The sequence below is a fragment of the Anoplolepis gracilipes genome, chromosome 9, assembly GCF_047496725.1.
Source record: "Anoplolepis gracilipes chromosome 9, ASM4749672v1, whole genome shotgun sequence".
NCBI classification, from domain to species: Eukaryota; Metazoa; Arthropoda; class Insecta; order Hymenoptera; family Formicidae; genus Anoplolepis; species Anoplolepis gracilipes.
The window spans coordinates 12210905-12233344 of NC_132978.1; the positions used below are offsets into that span (position 1 = coordinate 12210905).

The 22440-nt window shown below is 34.2% G+C and overlaps 1 protein-coding gene and 1 long non-coding RNA gene across 3 annotated transcripts in view; one reads left to right on the forward strand and one right to left on the reverse strand.

The window, feature by feature from the left end:
• The window catches only part of LOC140669328 (lachesin), a 128352-nt gene that overhangs the window by 57850 nt on the left and 48062 nt on the right, over positions 1-22440 (reverse strand). The gene's annotated exons all lie outside the window — the stretch shown is intronic.
• Positions 1-22440, forward strand: part of LOC140669332 (uncharacterized) — a 191378-nt gene that overhangs the window by 50633 nt on the left and 118305 nt on the right. Inside the window, exon 1 of one of the 2 annotated variants that reach the window (XR_012047326.1) lies at positions 21223-21269. The exons of the other annotated variant lie outside the window; for it this stretch is intronic. This is a non-coding gene — a long non-coding RNA (uncharacterized lncRNA). Of the gene's footprint in view, positions 1-21222; positions 21270-22440 lie in introns of those variants that run through there. 2 annotated transcript variants of the gene reach the window in all.

Consider the following 22440-nt stretch of genomic DNA (forward strand, 5'->3'; position numbering starts at 1 on the left):
CAAAATGTAAAACGATCGTAAAATGATCGACGTAGCGTTGAATTTAACCATCGATTCGTTGAGAAGCCAAAAAGTTACGTGGCGTATCGACATACGCTTTTGCAGACAGAGTTTTCTTCTTCATTCGAGTAAGAAAGTGGTATTCATTGAGTATGTGCCGCTCGAGCGACGACGCGTCTTTCAACGGCCACTTTTCTTCTCCGGCACAGCCCGAGAGATGGAAAGTACACAGTCTGCAGATCGATGAACCGGCCTCGGGCATAAGATAATCTATCTTTCTCGCGGCACTAAATTGCGTATGCGCAGTTTCATGCGAAGTATTTACTAGAGAATTCTTAAGGCGCGCGTGATTCCTTTTGCACTTACATTAGACGCATTCAGATAAAAATACATGTCTAAAGAATTCAACGAATGTTCACTCATAACTTTTTTTCTTGGATTTTGTTAGATACCCTATACTGAATTTATATAAATTTTTTTATTTTTCTTTTTCCTTAATATTAGTTAATATTAATTTAAAAAAAAAAAAAAAAAAAAAAAAAAAACTTGTTCTGTTATTTCATGTCACGTAAATTTTTTTTAATCAAATTCTCCAAACAAAATAACGCTATCTAATGTGCAAAGTTATTTTAGTTAATTTCTTATTTTATCATATGAAATATGACTATAAGCAAAATGGGGAAATAGTCAAAATCATTATGAAAGTAAACCGTCTGAATTCGTGGACCGGGTCCGATTATACCACCGAGAACCACCACAGAGAGAAATCAACATGCTTCCCACCAACAGCCATTCCCGTATCCTTCCTTGGCTGATCTTGCTTCAGATCGCGTTCTATATCCTCGAGATCGTCCTAGGAATGTTATTACCGGTCGTAATCCACAACGCGCGGAATATCAGACCGGGGCAACAGCCCACTAAAGCCTCCTTTAACCATCGTCCTCAGGAGACCACTGTTACTCTTTTCTGGTCTCTATCCACTATCTAGTATCTAGAAAGCGAGTACCGACGCATCGAGGTCACGTTGCAATTATATGTGGTATTATATATTTCCTTATTTTTATTAAAATATTTTTCCAGTTAATAATTTTTTTTCTCTATAAGATTTATACAAACCAGATTATACGAACTATTCTTGAGCCAGCGTGATTTTTACAAATTCGACACCGTTTGTAAATACATGGCGTTTTTATTAGTTTATATTATGTTATCTATTTTTACGCGTTTATTTAGCGTTCCCGAATATGCATTTGAGTTGCATCGATTGAATATTCACAAAGGCAAAGATGGATGTGCAAGACGAAACGACATTGTGAAACGGCGCGATGTAGGTACGACCCTCGCGAGTGCCTTTACACTGGCGAGCAATAAATCTGCTTTTAGATTCCTGTCGAAACGCCAGACAAATTGTCGTGTGTCACTGCCTTACAGTAGCAAGCCACTTTTCCTTACGTAACGCCCCTCTATTCTTGATGCTTCACCCTGTAAATCTTGCGCCAGGCGGAACGACGAGCTCGGGTTTATACCCGGTAATGCAAAATCATATGCGGATCGGATTTTCAAAGGCATTATTAGCCTGCCTTTGACAAGAATTAATTAGAAATTATATTAATAAAAAAGAGAGTTAATAAAAGAAATTTTTTTCGTAAAAACGAGATAGTCCAATATTTTATAAAGGGCTTTTAAATGTTATCATCTTGTTAATAATCTTTGTAATGGCAAATTTTGATAACAAAAGTGGCCTTTTTGAACTTTAGTCGTTTTTTTCTTTGTACAAATCTGATTAGTTATTGTAATTTCTTACAAATTTTTAATGGCTTGATTATAAAGATTAAATTTAAAATACAGAAATGATATTTTTTAAAAGTGTATAATATCTAAGATTTTTAACGTCATCTCTAAAATTTTTGGACAATTATATAAATCTTTGTTAAATGTTTTAAAATTAATTTATCTTTATATATAAATATCCAATAAAAAATATATTTTTTTTCAAATAAACGGAATATATTACAGACTATTGCTCTAAGTGCGATGAATTACTGGATGCACTTTTCAATCTGTGGAAGTGCAGCTCGATCCTACCTTCTTGATACAATCAAAGAGATAGAACAGAAGAAGGCTCAAACGACTAAAGAAAAATCTATATTTTGTACCTGAAAGACTCGTGATAATACTGCATCGTTCTTCTAAACAGTATGAAATATAATAAAAATGGTTTCATGTCGAGAATGGACCGCTCGGCTTTAAAAGCGGAAGAAAATTAATAGAAATTTCTGATTGTATCTCTTCAACAAACGAAAGAGAAGATTAATTTTGAACAATGGTAACATAAAATGATATAAAAATCCCAAAAATCTTATTAAGTATATTTATATATAATAATAATAATACATATATAAAGATACCATATATATTATAGAAATATATGAAGGGTATTATCTCTTAATTATAGTCTGTGATTTTTAAATTATTCTTTCTCTCTTTTTAAATCTTTCTCTCTTAAAACGTTTAAATATTTTTAATGTTTAATGAAAATATTAAAATAAATGTCAATAATATTTCAAATTCAAATAAAGGACACTTCAAATAGACAAATAGTAGATATTTCACAAAATGGTAAAGTCCATAAAGAAAATCAAAAATTCAAGAAAAACTCATTCACATGGAACATCAAAGTCTAGGACGTAGAAAGTAGAAATCGACAAAAATGCATCGCTGTAGAATATCGGAATCGACAACCCAATCGGCCCTTTGAGTATCAAAATAGATTACGCGATATACCAATAGGTCGGCATTCCGATGAGTATCGATTACAAAAAAAAAAAAAAAAAAAAAATGTCAAAATGTATGTAATAAATGTAATCGATACACGATCAGATAGTTTCGTCAATATAATTGTGCCCTTTTGTACCCTTTTTTTTTCCATGGAATTTTAGAATGCGCTATACACACGTACAAGCGAATAGCTTTTTCTTTAACATTGTACATTACACACGAGAATCCGCCGTTATCCCGCGATTCAATGGAAGAAGGAAACGAAAAACGCACGTTCCAATATTTCTCCGTGCAATCTCAACGTGTCGAAAGCAACGGTAACGTATCGACTTGACGAACATATTGCACGTGCGTTGCGAGTAGCAGTGTCGACATAGCGAGCACACATCGGACGGACAGGAGTTGCGGGGAGAAAAGGGCGATCGGGCGCGAGAAGCAACGCCAGCAAACAGGTGTCATAAAGCGAGAACGTGTGTTCGTACCGAAGGAGGTGGCTCAGGTCAAAGCCGAAACGTGACGTGACCTTACGTTTCGCACTGCAGAAGCCTGGGTCCACCGGCTTCCTTGTCGCGCGCAGTTCGCCGATGCAGCAGCGTTACCGCGGGCGATATTGCAGCCGGAGATCTTATCCGGCTGATCAGTTCTGGCGCGAGGTAGAAGTCATGCGATACCTTGATCTATGATGTATCGATATCGACTTGATAAAAATCTCATTTCTGTCCGATCGTTTACTTCGCGAAGAACGATGTTAAAAAATATTACATCAGCACTGTCCCCTTTCCCTTTCCCCCCAGTCTGTCGAGATACGCGGTGAATAGTCAACATGAAGCTTATATACAAAGATTTTAATCTTCGAGTAGCTTGCATTATTTTTACTGTCAGATTAGGAATGGAAAAGAACACAAGAGAAAAATATAACTCGTTATCATCTGTGTCATATCTGTGTATAAGTTATTATACATAAAAACTTCTTGCAAATTATAACCAAAATAGAACAACATCACAGACACGTAACAAACCATAATAACACAAAAATAATTGTAGTCGTATGAATATAAAATTTAATAAAAAAAAACTTTTTATTATATATTCTCGCACAAATAACTTGCATTTTTCAAATAGTCAGACATCTGGCGCCTGATATTCCGATATTGAGAGTTTGAGCTCTTATCCAGCCGATCTGTACCATTGTAAAATTCAAATCACGATAGAAATTTCTTATCTCACAACTTCGCCCGCTAGTGTAGCCAAGTAACACAGAGATTTCGAGCCAGTTTAATTTATCGTCTCTCGATAGTTAGTTATTTTCAATCTTCGCAACTTTGTTTCGTCATTATCTTAAAGATCCATTTAATGAAAAATAGCTGTTGGCTAATTTGAAATTGAAATACGTCTCAATTATCTTCTTAAATAAGTTTTCCATCGTAATGATATATATATATATATATATATATATATATATATTATGGATTAAAAAAAAGATAATGTTTCATAATCTTTTTATATTAAACAATTTTACGTGGATGTTAATTAATATTTCAAAAAACGTATATAGTTTCATGATCGGATAATTTTTATAACAAATGAAATGAGAAAAAGCAAATTGTAATACATATCACGCATATAAAATCAAATATATAATTACATATCCACTACTGCGGGCAATATATTACGATTATTTAAATACAAAGCTAAATAATATTTTGCTCTTACTATGGATGTATGAAAGATATAATGGCTGATAACGTCCCTTCACGAGGACATAGAGAAATTTGCTCTAGTTAAGTGAATAATCGGCGAAATGGATCAAACGCCATTGGTATAATAGCCATAACATTCATCACGATTAAAAGGCCGCATCAATTAAACTCTGTTTGATTACATATTCTGTTATCTTGCAATGCTGAAAGAGCGATAATATCTAACAGATTCTGTAATGTACGTTTGTGAATATGCGTAAAACTTCTGAATAGTAGTACACGTGCATCTTCATCATTATTCCGTCACTCAATTAAAGTCATTTTAAATCTGCTTTTTGTTACATTATTATTAGAAGACATTTTTTAAAATTTATATTACAAATAATATATAAATATATTTAGAAAAGTTGAATAAATATTGAAAATATTGTTATAGTTATATTCTTAGTAATAAATTATATTTACTAGGAAGGAATTGGGCTAGTTGAGAGTCTAGTATGGTAAATAAAAAAATATTTATATGTATATTTACGATAAATCCTGTGATACAACTGAATAAGAACTAATTAATTTTTCTGTCTTAGGTATAGTGCTCGATTATTAAAATTCAGATTGTGAGAGAGCTTTATATTTGAGAGGGCTTTATTATTGAGTTATATACTAATTAAATATAATTTCAAACATAATTAAAGTTCTGATGTATAACTCATAAAGAAAACTAGAAGAAAAGAAAACTAAGTATGATAAATAAAGCAAATTTTCTCCTTTTTTCTTTATTGATAACTTCGAACGTTTCGATCTCTAATTTGGACCATCATCAATAAAGAAAACAAAAATAGAGAAAATTTGTATGCCTTATTTTTCATACCTAGGTCTCTTTTCTTCTAGTTTTCTTTATAAATGAAGTTATATATCAGAGCCTTTAATTACACTTAGGTATACACCTAAGACAGAAAAATTAATTAGTTCTTATTCAGTTGTATCACAGCATTTATCGAACATCTAGAACCATTAATTTCACAATTAAATAATGGCTAATAAAAAACTTTATTATACTGTATATTGTACTATATGGTCCAATTTTTGATAAAAAATAAATTTCTTTAATTTAATTTTAATATTAATTTAATTTTAGTATTGTGAATTACGTGAAAGTAATCTAACGTGTTAAACTTTTAAAGGTAACTTTATTGATATCTCTTCGCCGATGAAACTTGTTAACGGAATACTGTCAGTGCATCAATAACGATTCAAAAGATTGATCAAACGAGTACCACAGTCGTGCGAATTAACCGTCAGCCAATTACTTTGTAGAAATCTCTCGTCGTCCAGGCGATTCACAGCGTACAGGTGTGCATCGAAGTCGCGACGATGCACAAAGTGCATGAAGAGCGGTACAACAGCGACGTCAAAGACAGGAGGAATACGAGGACTGAGAAATTCTACCGCGAAATAATTCGCGGTAATCTTCGAACTCCCGAAGTCTGAAACTAACATTAAGCCCGATATTACGGATGATATTACATCCGCGAAATTAGAGGAGGCCCCCGATCGGCAGCCACGTCGCACGACAGAATTTCATAGGGTAGCCAGGTGCACGTGAACGCACAGAAAGTCTCGTTTTGGGTATGTATACCTTGCAAACGAGCGCGCGCAAGTGTGTAACTTGCGCAAGAAAATGTATATGGGAGAGGAGAAGTAGCACTCTCTCTCCAGTTTGGTTGATATCAAAGTTTGAACTCTTCGGTAAGGATTCCACGAGCGATTTCAGAATCTCTTCCGCGACGACGTTTCATTCAGATTGACGCTGTCCCTTTCGCGTTGCACTGCAAATATAGAGATTGCGCGAGCCCGTTGAGACGAGACCGTGCGACCGAGTATTTCCAGTTTGTAATACTTTTGAATGAAAATTTTACGAGACATACATCTTGAAAGCCGCAAGTCTGTACGATACATTTTTTTTTTCTTTTTTTGTATAGATGCAAATGATGCGCAAACTGGAGGCTGTCGCGCGGGATACTTTGAAACCCTATAAGAGGAATCTTGTGAGCGGCAATTCTCTTGGTCACGAATCACAGCCTCGACACGGCTCGTCGATACTATTACAGAAACGCTCTCGACATTAAACACGGTTGAACGCGTTCTACCCTTCGTCTTTGGAGTCAGCGGAGCTCGCAGCTAGGGCTGTCTCCATGCCCGAATAGCTCAGTACTCGAGAAGACGGATCAGACGACGTCGTATGTAACTTCGCCTTCGATATTACGCCCGTAGGTAGATGGGGTTGAAGCTACGAGCCGGGAGCGCGACACCAAACCGGAAGGAATGAGACGTACGTGCAAGTATCCGAGCTTTGCTTGGGCTGCCATCGACCAGAATCAATCCATCGTTATTTGCCGGAAGGATTCGCGAAAGCTGCGAAATATTGACTCGAGTCGGCGGATCTTCCGGTGAAGTTCATTCAGCAAATATTCATTGCTTCTTCGCGACGTCATTATTTAAATTTCTTCTATACTTATCGTGATTGCACTTGCGGTAATCAGAATCTGTACAGAATTTTGCAGAATTGATTATTTTCTTAAAATTTGAGGGCTGATGATAAAAAATTATACGTGTTATTTTACGTATAATTTTTGATACGTTTTTTTACGTATTTGAAGAAATTAAATATACAGGGTGTCCGGTAATTACCGCCCCACCTCTCTAGGACAGATAGAGCAGGTCAAACTGAACATAAAAGTCCTCTACCATTTTGCGCAATAATTTAAATTAAACTATTAATTAATATAGCACTCAGCATATGCTGAACGTTTCTAATTAATATTTTAATAATTATTGCGCAAATTGCAAAATAGTAGAGGACTTTTATATTCAGTTGGACCTGCTCTTTCTGTTCTAGAGAGGTGGAGCGGTAATTATCGGAGACCCTGTATAAATATATAACGTGCTGAGATAGACAGATAAATGTGCGCATCGAGCATAAAGACGACTACTATTCCCGCGATTTGATTTCCTCGTCTCGGAATCGCTTCCGTCAACAAATCATACGAACGACAGAAATTACGAGCTCTTAGCCGTAAGCGCGATACCAATCATAACTCGAAAGTCGTAAAAGAAGCTTCCCCCCGTCCTCGTTAACCGCAACATTCCCGCCGGCGTGAGATATTAGTAACAAAACGTAAGTCGGCTCCTTCCCAGATGTCTTATTAAAGAAAACGAATGTGCCAATGTCCGGGGAATCTCGCGGAATCCGCTGAAAGAGCCAGTTCAGTGGTCCCGCGGGTATGAATCATTTCCGGCCAAATACTGAGGTCAGACCAGGACATAGCTCTTCCCAATATCTCTCTCTCTCTCTCTCTCTCTCTTTCTCTTTCTCTCTCGCTTCCACCTACATCTAGTCTTACCTTCCACCCACCCTTCTCTGTCCGGGTTATCGTAGCACTATGGGAATGGCTTTCGCGCTCAAGTTTTAACGAGGAAAACACCAATCTGCTACGGCGAATATATGGATCGTTACATATTATGTATCCCCTCGACCGTATCCGCGCTATAGAATTCGACCGTGCGTTTAGCAAGTCGTAAAATATACTAGTAGTCGACGAAAGATTTTGCCGGTCATCTTCCACAAATTCCGCCATTTCGAGGAAATCGTTGGGCGATAATTTTGGTGGTGCGTTCTGATTGGATAGATGATCATAAAAATTAATTTCCCGGGACGTGCTTGAGAATAAGATAAACGTTCGCGCGGAGTAATTTCCTTCTACTATATATTCTCCGATACAAGGCATACTATATTTCACACTCATCGTGATATTACATAGTATTGCCTATTCATGCTTTTCTGATTTATCACGGCGAGGTCAAAAACTTCTTAAGAACTTCTTCGGGGCTACATTTATAATATAAGTAATCAAGCAAAGTAAACTTATTAATCCAGCAAAGAAAGTTAAGATGCTAATTAGATTTTTTTACATCTTTTTTGCCCTTTTGATATTTTATATTTTCACGTCTCGAAGAACGAAATAATTTGAAACTTGAATATTACTTGTGTGAAAGATATTTTTTCTATTTTTAATATAATGCAATAAAAATAATACGTGTCTTTTAGATCGAACAATTTATAATTTTAAATATATAAAGCAGTAAAAGGGGCAGCGATTCTAAATGAGAAATAAATATATAAAAATCAATTTCGTATGAATATATATAAAAGCTTATACATTTCAAATGAAATATAGAGCAAACGCTGAACAATGCGCTTACTGTTTTAATCAACGTACGCAATCTTTGATATATATAAAATAATCGCACATAATAATATAAAGAATTTTTAATTACTTTTTCTAACACTTTTAGTATTTATCTATAAACAGCATATCTTTGAAAACTTTTCAAAACATAACACTTATGTTACTTTTTTTCTTACGAGAAAAAAATTGCACGTTAATGCGCATGCTTGGTTTCATCTCTGCTTTCATATCAGAGTTCATTATGTCAAACCGACAAAAGCAACTGCTCATATCACCCATGAAGCCCGAATCGATCGTGGGAGTCGAACGTGGGATCGATGTTCATTGAAACGACACATCTGACGGAAAGCTGTTAAGTACGAACGAAAGACGAGGCCCTAAGGGCTTTGCAAACCCTCTGCTTTCATCACCGCCGTCTCGTCGCGCGTCCCGCTGCTATCATCTAGAGAACTAGATCGGTTCTGGGAGAGACGGTAAATGATTGAACAAAGAGGCAAGAGCGCCAGGCCGTGTAAAAATAACGATTCAACATATAAAGTGACCAGCAGGAGATGCCGGGTAATACCAGTACCGTCTTACACCCATTCTCCCCTCCCCCTCTTCCTCTCTCTCTCTCTCTCTCTCTCTCTCTTTCTCTCTTTCTGCACCTACGGACCAAAGTCGTAACCGACCTTCGTAAATCTTCGCGAAAAGAGAGAAATACGCCGGTTTGGGGCAATTTGTTTTTATAGGGAATCGTGAGAGGAAGTGAAACGCCACTCGAGGCATTACCTTCAGGTATCTATGGAGATGCTGAAATTCCCGCTGGCGCCAGATAGAGGCTGAATCTTTCGCCAGGGAGTAAGAGGTCAGTCCCTGGTGGCATCTAACGAGCATAATCCTAGAACGTGAAGAATTCTAAGGAAAGATTGTTCCGGAGCATTTATATAGCGTTTATTCACTCTAAGCAGATTTTTCTAACATAATCATAAGTACGCATAATATAGATCATAGTTTACGGACGGAAATGTCAAGATAGTAATGAGTTTACGGGTGAAAAAGTTAAGCTAGCGATTCTAAATCCTATGAAAAAAATCTTGTAAAATATCTTTCTTCCTAAAAGGCTCACGTAATAATGATCACAGGTGTGAAAAATTGGAGAGGAACACAGTGCATGTTCAATAACGACAGCGATTCGACTTTACACTCGAGAACGATGATCGAAAATGTACGATGGTCGAGGCACGATAAATATGAACGTTAAATGCCAGTAAAATAAAAGCCATATATATAAAGTTGTAATAAAAACAGCTGGGGTAAGCTTAAAGCGGAGTTTTAGTAAAAGAGCTTTTATAACCACGGCCTCTCTTTATCGTTTCATTATTTAAAATTACCTACATTAATTTCTCTTGTACAATAATGTTCAGCATATTTTAAATGAAAATATTATGAAATAAAAATATTATATATTATGCATATTATTTTAGCAATTATATATTATTATACAATTATTATAATGATATTATATAAATTCTATTAATAAAAATCACAGTCAAAAGTTACAGTTACACTGTACTCTAACTAATTATAAGATTACTGTAATTCATAATAATTTATAAATAATAGAAATTTTGAAATGTTTAAAAGTTAAACATTTTATTTCATCAAAACTGAAGAAACTAAAAGGCAAAGATATCAAAATTACAACGGATAAATAAAGTATGTTGTTGTACGATCAAGAGATTGATTTTTTGCTTCATCAAAATATATGTCTACTTAATTCCCAGAGAACGGGCATATTGTAATAAAGCTAAGTTGCATTATCCAAAAACAGTAAACAATGTCACCCAAGAGGGCCAAGCAACCAGTAACTTTACCTCGCGCACGTCCGTTCAACTCACTCTCACCAACTTCCACTTCCACGTGAAGGAATTCTAGTTGGAATCGCGGAATCTCGGGTACGCGAGTACGAACGACAGGAATGGTTCGAACCCGTTGAAACTGCTTGGTGTTCCCGCAAGCAGTATCCCCTTTTATTCCCCGGGAGATTTTTGCGAGACCTCACTTCGACTGCACTCCATCCGGAAGCTCCTTTCTCATCCTCGAGATAAGGCATCTCAATTTCAGCGGCAACCCCCCAGCCTCCCTCTTACCACTTCCCTTCGGCGCCTCTGTCGCTGCCTTTCTCCTCCGCGGGGAACCGTCTTTAACTCGATATATAACCGAACCGCAAAATATCGATCCTGGCAATTGCTGGTTCGTTGCCGAAGTGCTTCGCTCCTACGTTGCATGACCTTTCGATCGAGGAAACACAGTTACTCTTAGCTTTCAAAAGAGTATGGCGACGTCAAGTCGTCATCGGGGATCGAACGTGGGAAATAAGGCGCTCAGTGTGTTTCACTGGAGGATACAATGAGACAGATTCAATTGAACAACTTGGTCAACTTGGCTAGTTGGATATAGTCGAAGATAAAAAATATATATATCTTTGTTGAGAAAATATTTCGTAAAAATTTTAGATAGCTTTATCAAAATTTTCAATAGTCAGTTTGTATAGTCAGTTTCCGAGACGTGAAGAAAAAGTATTAAATCTTTTTTTAAAGATAATTGCGTGAAATTTATTTATATCCATATAAGAAATTATATGAATGTGCGTAACTAGATTTCTACATATATAATTATAATTTCTACATAAAAAAATTAATATAAAAGTTACACAATAATTGTAAATTTAATAAATTCCACTGCACCTTGTGTACAAAGTAACATAATGATTAGAAATTATAGCACAGAGTATAACTGTGCTTAAAATTATCATCTACTGATCCCAGAAGACCTCTCATTTAGCAAAGTAACAGTTCAAACTCAAACCAGAGACCACACAAATAAACTCATATATAAATTTGATATTAATAAAATCGCTTATAGCATGTAAAGAGAGTAAATTACGAGATACACTATCATTTAAATTACGTACGATAACATTAAATAATAAATACATATATAAATCTTAGTAATATCTGTAAGATGTACAATATTATATAAATTAATGTAAGATTAAATAATAAGATATAATAATAATAATAAGATTAAATATTGTAATATAACATTAAATAATAAATATACATATATAAATTGATAGCTACATCCGTAAAAAAGAGAGATAGATAGAAACTTTATTATTTCACTATTAAGTAAGAATTTGTGACGCTTTAATTTCACTCTCTCGAAAGCACTAATGCTTTCTTCGTTAGGAAAAGACATTTAGAATCAGCGACAACACCCCCCGTGCCTGTTGACGACTAGCAAGTTCCAAACATCCTAAAGAAGCTTCGGCTACGCCAACTTGAGTGTCCTTTTAAGCCAAGGCAAAGTGGCGAGTTCGACCCAACTCGACACCCGCTGCTACCCCTCGCTTATCCTACTCAAGTTGGAAAATAGAATCGAGAGATGCAACTCCTAAGAAAGAGAGAGAAGACAGAGAGAGAAAGAGAGAGAGAGAGAGAGAGAGAGAGAGAGAGAGAGAGGGAGGGAGGGAGGGAGGGAGAAAAGAGAGAAAAGCACAGAAGAGAACCGGCCTTCTTGCAGCAGCTGTCAGATACTCCCATACATTTATCAAATAAAATAACTCCACCTTTTTCCTTTTTCTGACTTATGGTTCCATTTGCAATACGTAACTAAAATGGCACATGCTCTACATCTTCGCACAGACTCGTCTTCCTATTATCTTTTAGAAACATGATTGCGCTTTACTTTATAATAAATGTGAGATTAAACAAACTTATACTCTGTTACAAGAGACATCTTAATAAGATAAATTCGTTAAGTATTTTTTTTCCATTATTAATTCCACAACTTTTCCAAAATGGAACGACAACGACAAGTATACGTTTAACTTGCTGCCCGACAGAATCTTGTTCGCGACGCTGGTTTATCGTGAATCACGCGGTTATGGTGCGAGCTGTGAATTTAAATTGAGACTGAGAAACGGCGTGAGAAAAGGTAGCGTATGCCTCCTACGTGCATCTTTGCGCTGTGCTGGCACGTACTTGCTGTTTATGCAAGGAATCTCTTTTAGTAGTTTGATCCTTTGTTGCCTGATTTATGAGATCAGCTGAAACCTCCGAACAGTTAAAGTATATATTTTATGACAAGTGACAATTAACCCTTTACACTCTGTACACTCTATTCGACAATGATAATTATTCATTCATTTATAGATAAATGTCTATAATATTCGATGTAAATTTTTTTTAATATAATTTAATATATTTGAAATTGTACACAAATAATAGTGCGATTATTTCATTATTAAACAGAAACTTAACTAAAAAATGATATAATTAATTTGTACATAAAACATTTTAATAATGCATACACTCTTAAATCTTTAACTCTTAAAAAACTCAATTTTGACTACAAGTAGAATGACTGGATTAAAGAACACAAAAAAGTTTGCGCAAAGATCGTCCCGATGGGAAGGCTTTATGCATCGCGTGTCGTCTTATGTGATATAGTTACACGAACGAATATTTCTTAGTACATGAGACCGGAAAGCAAGCTTCATGGTAGGAAGGAGACGAAAAAGGTGTAAAACTTTCTCACTAAATAAAAATTTCAGATTCTGCCCCATAAGTTTTCAACACGAGAAACTCTGTTTACGGAAATCCCTACGCGGAAAACGCAGTGGATCTTTTGTATATCCGAGTATAACGTGGTCTTCTGCAAGACTAGCATTAAAATTAATGGCTTATTGTTAGTGCCGTTGCTTCAGCAGGTGATGTGATTTTAAACGTCACCTGATCTACCTTACTGCCGCTTTTGTTAATATTCAACCTAATGTCAATGAAAAGTATCAATTTTAGCAAAAATAATTTTACGTTTGCACATACTAGTTGTATGAAAAAAAAAAAAAATTGTGAAAAAATTATAATTTTAGATTACAACTGACATTGATATTGCGGGGTAATAATTATTTTACGAGACCGCAGAATATTATTCATTTTATGAGATTCCCGCGAATGCAAAAACTATCAAATTTAATAAATCGGAATTTTAATATTAGCAACGAACGCACGGATGAAATTAGATAGCTGGACGTAGCAAAAAATCGATGAGCACTCGATTCTCGTAATCTGGAATTTGTCTTTCCACTCAGCTATCATATTTCATTGTTCACATATTTTTCATCGATTCATCTTGAAAAATTATTTTTCGTATTTCCAATATTTTAACTTATCCACGGCGTATAACTCCAATCCCGGAAGAGGACTATCCTATTATCCTTGCGATTTTTAGATGTAGCCCGGAGCGGAACTGACTGCACCAAACGACCACCATCTGCTTTGCATATGCCATTGCTAACGTATGTATAAGATTTGCTGTGATGTCTGCTCGATATCGGTTCACTTTGAATACGAATCGTTTGATATATCCGTTTTACATCGATCATGAATTTTATATGTACTTATATATACTTTACAACATATATCGAACCGAACAATATATATATTAATAGACTGTTGCATCGTTAAGAAAACTTTTCTATAAATTTGGAAGTAGTAATTTTAATTCACGTTGTAGAGCGCCCCCGAATACAGCCGAGTCGTCACTATTTCATTCATGTTTTCACATTTTTTACTCATCCCGAACACGTGTGTTATATATATAAACAAGTGTCGGACGCGCGGTATCGATGACCGACAGACGAACGATCGTCTCAGTCTGTCAGTCATCGTGATTGACGCATCTCTCCTGATATAAAGGTAATCAGTCCTTCGTTCTTCGCGTTCCGTCGATCGAGCATTCATCAAAACGATCGGTTTTCTAATAATATACGCATTTTTCGTATAATAATTTGCCAAAAGCAAATAACATCGAACAGACAAACTCAAATGAGATTCAATCTTTTATTATAATCTAATTATTTCAATGATGTTGGCGTTCTCATTATATATATCAGTAAGTCGTCGCGTCGCTAAGGAATTTTGCTTATTGCGTGAAGTTGAACGAACCATGTAATTGAATTTTGAAAGCATCGAGGTGAAAATTCACGTTGTAAATTGATAGCGCGTAGTCGAGTCGTGGTTGATCTCTGTTTTCGCGTTTTGTGTCCCTTTCGAACGAATCTTGTATATAAACCAATGTCAATTCAGTGTGTCAATAGACTACGCAATTAACGAATCTCTCGATACAAAGGTAATTTGTCGATCCTTTGCTCTCTGCGGATATAATTATATCTCTCATGTTTTTCTCCGTTGATTAAGTATTCATTAAAATAGTCGAGCTTTTTAATACACACGTATTTCCTAGTTTGCCGAAATAATAAACTCACAATGTGATTTCGATCTCTCGCTATAACTAATTATATTTTCCATCTGGAGAAGTAGCTACTACGTCATTGACGAATTTTTCATTGCGCGAAGGCGAGAAAACGCGGGAAAACGCGGGAATCTTGATAGCGTTCACGTCGCTAGTGTATAGTGTAAGGTCTACAATAAGAAGTAAAAGTTGAAGTAGGAGTAAGAAAATAAAATTTTATTTGCTCACGCCCTTACTCCAGTTCTTACACCGGAAATAGCTCTCTTGCGCCTTGAGCTCTTATTTCTTGATCTAGGCTTGCTCTCTGCGTATTATAGACCGGTCCTACATAAAGTCTTGAGCGCTTTGTCTTTCCGCATATTTGTTTGAATTTCTCGTATAAACGAGGTCGAAAGTGCAAAATTTAACGAGCGCTTGAATGTATTAATTATTATTTAGCCAATATATATATATAATCGTGAGCGTGCCTCTCGATAATTGTAACATATACGTCACGATTGCATCGACGCGTCCGTCGACAGGATCTATTCTCTCATACGCCTGTTTCGCTTGTCTGTATATATCCCAAGTACCCTTCCGAAACATGGAGAAGCATTGAGAGAGGCATCAATGGAACGTCGCGACGCATTAATCGAAATAGATGATTCCACTTGGCTGTGATATCCGTGTAACAGTTCGTGTCCATCATGTATACCGATGGTGCGTAACTTCTCTCTAATTTTCACGTCGGTCGAAAGCGTGTACGTATGGCAAACAAAGAGTGCTGAATGTATCTACGGACGATCGTTCTAGTGCTAGTGCGTCAATTAATCTGTTCGATCGGGCAATCGAATGTATTTCTCGATATTCACTCGATATTCAGCGATATCGATCGCATCCTGTCGCATTATTCCGTAAACTTTGTATTATTTGCGAGGGTGATCGAACATCAGGAGTGTGTATCCGTGAGTGCGTCGATGAATATCGAGGTGCATCGAGCGATCGCTTCGTGACAGATTCATCGAGAGGGAAGAGGGCTGCTCTGCACGTTTGGTAATGGTGAGTGTTCACATGCGTATATACATGTGTATATATGCGTGTACGTTGCCATTTAGTGTCAGATTACTCTTCAACTTCAAACTTTCTATCGTACGGCATGCAATATTTTCATTGCAGGGAGGTAAAGCATTTCTTTTTTATTTCGATATAAATTGCATTTTTTATATAAATATAACAAATAAAATTATCAGAAGAAGAAAATTGGATATTGAATAATTTTTAATACATTTTCTAGAAAAGTAGATTAACGTAACGTAGAGTAGATTATCGTATATAAATTCATTAATGATAAATAATGAATACTTTGTTATTCTATTACGTTACTCGATATATTCGCGATTTCAATTTACGCTCGTTCAATTTTCCTCGTGGCCACAACATTAATCTGGTTCAAAGATCATTTATAATGATCGACGGTATCGTACGTATGTATCATTTTCCTCTAACAAAGTCCCACCTGCGGAGTAACTTTCTTACAACATACGCAGAGATTATGGAAATTTGAAAGCCCGCGGCTCTCTACGCTGTTTGAATAAATTCGAGGTTTAGGAAGTAATGCTAAAGTGTTCGCTTGAACTTGCTATTCTTAAGACGAACGCGGTACAATACACTATAAAATTCAATGTCAATACGCGTGTCATGTCGCTGCATCGGAAGAAGGAATACGATTACTTTTTTTCAATATGAATAAAATGCCTTTTCCATCCTTTTCGACGTCTATGATGGCATTAAATAACATATGGTTTATATGGATAAACACGATTTATTTGATTCTATCAAACGAAAAAAAAATTTCTTATTCGAATGCTTATCGTATAAAGACAGCCGAAAATTATATAAATATATTCCGTTTTCTTTCCTTGTGTATTTTTTATTTTTAGTCAAAATTTAATAAAAATTTTTATATATTTATCTGCATTGCAATTAATCATCTATTCTCTATTTCATACATTTAATTGTTACATATTTATAACAGTACTTTAATAGATTAATTTTTTTTTAATGTAAATGTAATACATTTTTGTTTCGCAAACTTTGGTTGGGTCACATTGATGTATCTTTTGCTCACAAAATTCAATTTCTTCGGCCACGCCGGGAAGGCAACCGAACGGAAGGAACGAATTCATGAGTGGATACGATTTATTGCTCGTATTTACATAAACAGGAAACATGACACAAATGTGCCGGTCCGCGAAAAATTCGCAATTTATGCGACACAGTCGCTGTTCGCGCATTTGAGCCACTAAATGGAACGTTCGGGTGCACGCGGGGGGAAACGGAATAATAAGCGGGAAAAAAGTTTCGGCTTGAAAGCTCCCGTGAAATGAGAATTATGTCGCGAAAAGAAGTATCTGCGCGAGTTGTACATTATAGGTAGTTGCAGAAACGTTCGAAGGTAGTGTATATTTCGCGTTTAATGTGTTCTGTGAAAACAGTAAATATCTTTTATAATGCCAAATAGTGACTTAAATATGAGAAAATAGAAATGAAAGAATTAGGTCCAAATTTTACGACACATTTTTATCGGGAACATCTGATACGCGAATATCATGCAAACATGAGATGTTGTAAAATCGCAAATAATAAAAATTAAAAAATAAAAGTAAAATAATGTAGATAATCGTATAGTTAAAATTTACATTTATATTATCTAAGTTAATGCTTCTTATAAACAATTAATTAGCTTTACGCGTAATGTATGAAAATAAGTATGTACTTGCTGAAAATTTCCACATGAAAAATTTCCAAGCGCATAAAGCTCTTAGGGATATTTCAAGGTATATTTTCAAATGCGTTTTCTACATAGTTGTACGCTCGTGTTGTATGCATTTCACGAGAACACCAGTTTACGTTTATTTCTACGGCAGATTCGCGCTCGTGAAGGCCAAGACGGTGAAATGTGCTTTTCAATTTTGATTCGACGATTTGAAGGAGACTACGACCGTCGCAGCGTCACGAGTTCTCGTGGGATTTATCGTGGAACGTTCTTACGAAGGACCTATAAAAAAATATTGAAATTCATCACCCGTGCAAAGAAAGCACTAAGTTTGCGCGGTATGCATTCTTGTTTTCTCTTTCTTTACGAGCAAATTTATTGAACACGAAATTGAAGGGCTTCTACTGCCCATGGCCGTTCACGTGTACGCTTCTGCGTAACCTTATCCATATACGTTATTTATTGTCAAATCAACGACATATTACATCCTTCTCTATCTTGGCTGGAAATGAAATCCAGCTGTGTGTATATCTTTTACACACAGCTAAATCACGCTTTACAAGTGTTGCTTTACAATCTTATTAATGTATAAATAAATTGCATTTATAATACATGCTGTATGTAAAACACGCTAATTACGCTTCTATCTAATATATGTATACGTAATAAAACTGAATAGTGATAATTAGTATGATAAATGAAGGAATAATATATATGTTATATTAATAATAAATATAATGTAATGCAATACATAATATAAAAATTATATTAAAGTTTCTTCTAAAAACATTCATCATAAGAAGAATCAGGGATTGATTTCGCACAGGAATTGCAGGTTGCGCGCAGCGCATGAGATGTGTAGACTACTTTTCCCTACGTCCTATACTCTGGCAATGACATGTAATTTCCGGACATCCAGAAAACTCGCGCGTTTGATCTCAGATATGGTATGCTCGTCGATGAAATATTAGAGATGCGTAATCTTTGTGTCATCAACTGATGGAATATCAATCGATTAGCTGTCGTCTTAGACGATCTGTGACATTCCTTCAAAATAAATTCTTAAATTGTTTTAACAAATATGTATTCATATATATATATATATATACAATTGTTAAAACAATTTAAGAATTTATTTTCAAGGAACAATGTATATATTTTTTTTAAACGTAATAAAAATTAATGAAATTTATTTAATGATAATTGAAAAATTACGTATTTTATAATCTCATTTAATAGCATCGACTTAAATAAACAATATAAACAAAACATGCCGTGCGTAATATAACAATAACCAGTTTCATTCGTATAATTGAGATGTTGCATTCACAAATTGTTTCATCTAAGCAGATAATGATTTCTTATAGAACAGAGTGCTTGGTTACTCCTTGGAACTACGGGAATTCTCAGAGATTTCTTTTATAAAGGAAAGGAAAGTCTTATGAAATATATTGGAATTTTGAACAAAAATACCTGGATAATTAGGGAATTTTCAGGAAATTTTTTTAATTAGATTTGAGTAGACACTCTGTATAACTCGGTTTAAAAGATGAAAACATGATAAGATTGATTAACGTTAACTTTCGACTCAATTCTGTCATTTCAGTTGCAAACATAATATAACACAACAGTATATAAAGTTAACAAATTTATAACGACCTCTGTAAATTGCAGTAATTAAGCTTTATGGAGTAAATGCATTACAATGAGAATGGCAAAATTATTTTCATTAGAGTAAATAAAATACCGCTTATATGACAAAAATATGTGAAGCTAGCATATTTCGTGAAAATTTATGAATAATTAAGAATTCTGACTTAATAATAGTTTTATAGTTCTTAAGTTTAAACAGACAATTCTTTGCTGTTAAACTAAAGAAAATGCCTCAGGATAAATTAAGGTGCTAAATTTTTACACAGCATTTCATTTTAACTTGCAATATTTTCTTCTCATTTTTTATCAAATTTTCAGATATTTACGGTTTTAAATATAGTCTGTAGAAGATTTTTTAAAAGCAAAAAAAAAATGATTATAAAATATGAGTTATGAGCACACACGCACGTATATAAGTATCGAAAAGATACGCTGATCGATTTTCAAGAATATTATCTATTTTAAAACAGTACTCCCCCGTTTATTATAATTCTGAGCATATTCAAGGTTTTTTTAAAGAATTTTAATAATAAACGTGATTAAAATAATTTTTAAATAATTTTTACGCTAGACGTATTGATTTGTATGATAACAAAAAAATTTTTTGATGAATTCACAACATGGACGTTGTGCTATTTTCTAAATTTTTTGGCGATACAGAGCGTGTAAAAACAGTTGGGTGACAGCTGAAAGAAATCGGTTGCTATCTCTCGCGAGCCACTTAACGTTGCTTAAAAAGGCGCAGTCATTTAATTTGTAGTTTCTCAACATTCCACGAGAAAAGTTTCCTCAGCTGATTAATTTCCCTCTTCTGTACGCGCCTCTTATCCCAGCTGCCATCCCATCTCTGCGATTTACTCTTCTATCCAGAAGAAGAAATGCTTATCTAAAAGAATCTCATTTAACTTCAAACATATATGTATACATATATATATATATATATATATATATATATATATTTACTTATTTATTTATTTTCCCAAAAATGAAAAATCAATATTGTATTGATCAAAAATTAGAAATTTTACTCAATAAAAAGGATTGATATCGTGCGATAATATTTAATAATCCTCAATATACACAATAATGATAATAAAATATATTCATGAAAATGCATTCTTGAAATTGGTAGTTAAATAAAAATAATTATTACATGAATAAATTTTTAAATATTTTTAATATTTCATAAACATATCGCTCAAAAAAATATATTATATATATTGTATGATATTTTAATTTGCTTTTATTTTAATTGCAGTTTTTACTATAAATAAATTTACTTTTCTCATATAATAATTTAATCAATTTTTAGAGTATAAATAAATTAATAAAATAATTAATAAATTTAACTTTTTATTTGAAAAGAAATTGCTTTATTTAATAAATATTATTTTCATGGAAAAAATTATGCGAGAAAATGAAGGCACACTACAGTATTGGATGTATATCTATTTTACGTTGCATACGTGTGAAGAGCATATATACAATTTTGTAGGAGTTCATTAAAGATACTATTCGCTTTGGTTATCCACACCTATCTCAAAAGGCAGGAAACCTACTGAAAGGGGTACTTTCATGCTCGCAAGCGTAAATGTATATACGGTGCCTAACAACCTAGGCGACTGATTACAAACATTCGGTGACCTCGCTCACACAGCTCTTTCTGTAGTCTACCGTATCTAACGATGACAGCTTTTGCTGTGTTACCTTTGAACGCAACGAGAGTCGATCTTTATATCGCGTCTCATCCTCTCTTTACTCAACCATTTGACACTTTCGCTTTTATGGATTTAATTACAACGCGAAAAGTCCAGATTGAAGCTCATACATTTTGAAGTGTGTATTTATTCCTTGAATATCTTATATCTTTTAGTTTTCTATTTACACAGTTAACAGCAATTACCTAACTAGCAAACATTATAGACATTTGTTGTTCATTAATACAAAATTGTCATAAGCACATTAATGATTTAATCAGATATATTAATTTCGAAATAGCGTAAATCGGATGTTTTACTCATTAATTGATATTAATTAATTAATTATTCGCAGTTATGCATTATGTAATCAAATGAGAATCATGATATATAGACATTATTAAGTTTTCATGTATACAGTATAATTATCAGAAATAGAATTGGATTACACAATTCAGTTAGAAAGCGATCAAATCCCACAGCAAGCATGATGCATTTCATTTTGTTTCCTCATTCATAGCCGACGGAATAATATTGATAATAACGATTCATACAGAGATACATCTCTAATGTGATTAATTCTCTATGCACGTCACTAATATATAAATATATTTAATATTATTATTTCATATTAATGTGCATAATGCTTTTATTTCAGCACTATTCCATTCTAATAGCATTATTATTTGCTTAACATGTCTTTAATGTACAATATTCTTTTATTTAAAAGTTTAATATAGTGTTGATGGGACAGAAACAAACAATATTTAGAAATATATTCAAATAACACTATTTATAGTGATTAAAAGTATAATCTTAAAAGAAAAGAAATAAATAAGTACAAAACGAATAAATAAGTAAAGAAATAAACACTCGTAAATTTATCAAATTATATTAAAAGATAATAAAGTCGTATATAGAAGTTTATATTTAATAGATAACTAGAATCTTTTTAAACATCATTATTTAATTTTAATTTATAATTTGCATGCTCTACGTTCCGAATCAGAAAGGACAGTATTGTCGGAACGACTTATGAATTTCCATGACCCTCAGAACCATGTAAAAGCGACACAGGCGCACTGTATAAATCATATTCCTTACACAATGCTTGAGCAGAAGCGTGGTAACGTATGCTTGGCAACTCTGAAAAAAATATAACGCAAGGCAAAATAAATATATAACAGTTGCGCAAGTTGTTCCTTCCTTTTGCAAAGGCAATACATTTTTTACATTGCAAATTGTCAATTAATTCGGATATATATATTTTGTATAATTTGTAACAACCATATGTAACGTAAAATTATTAT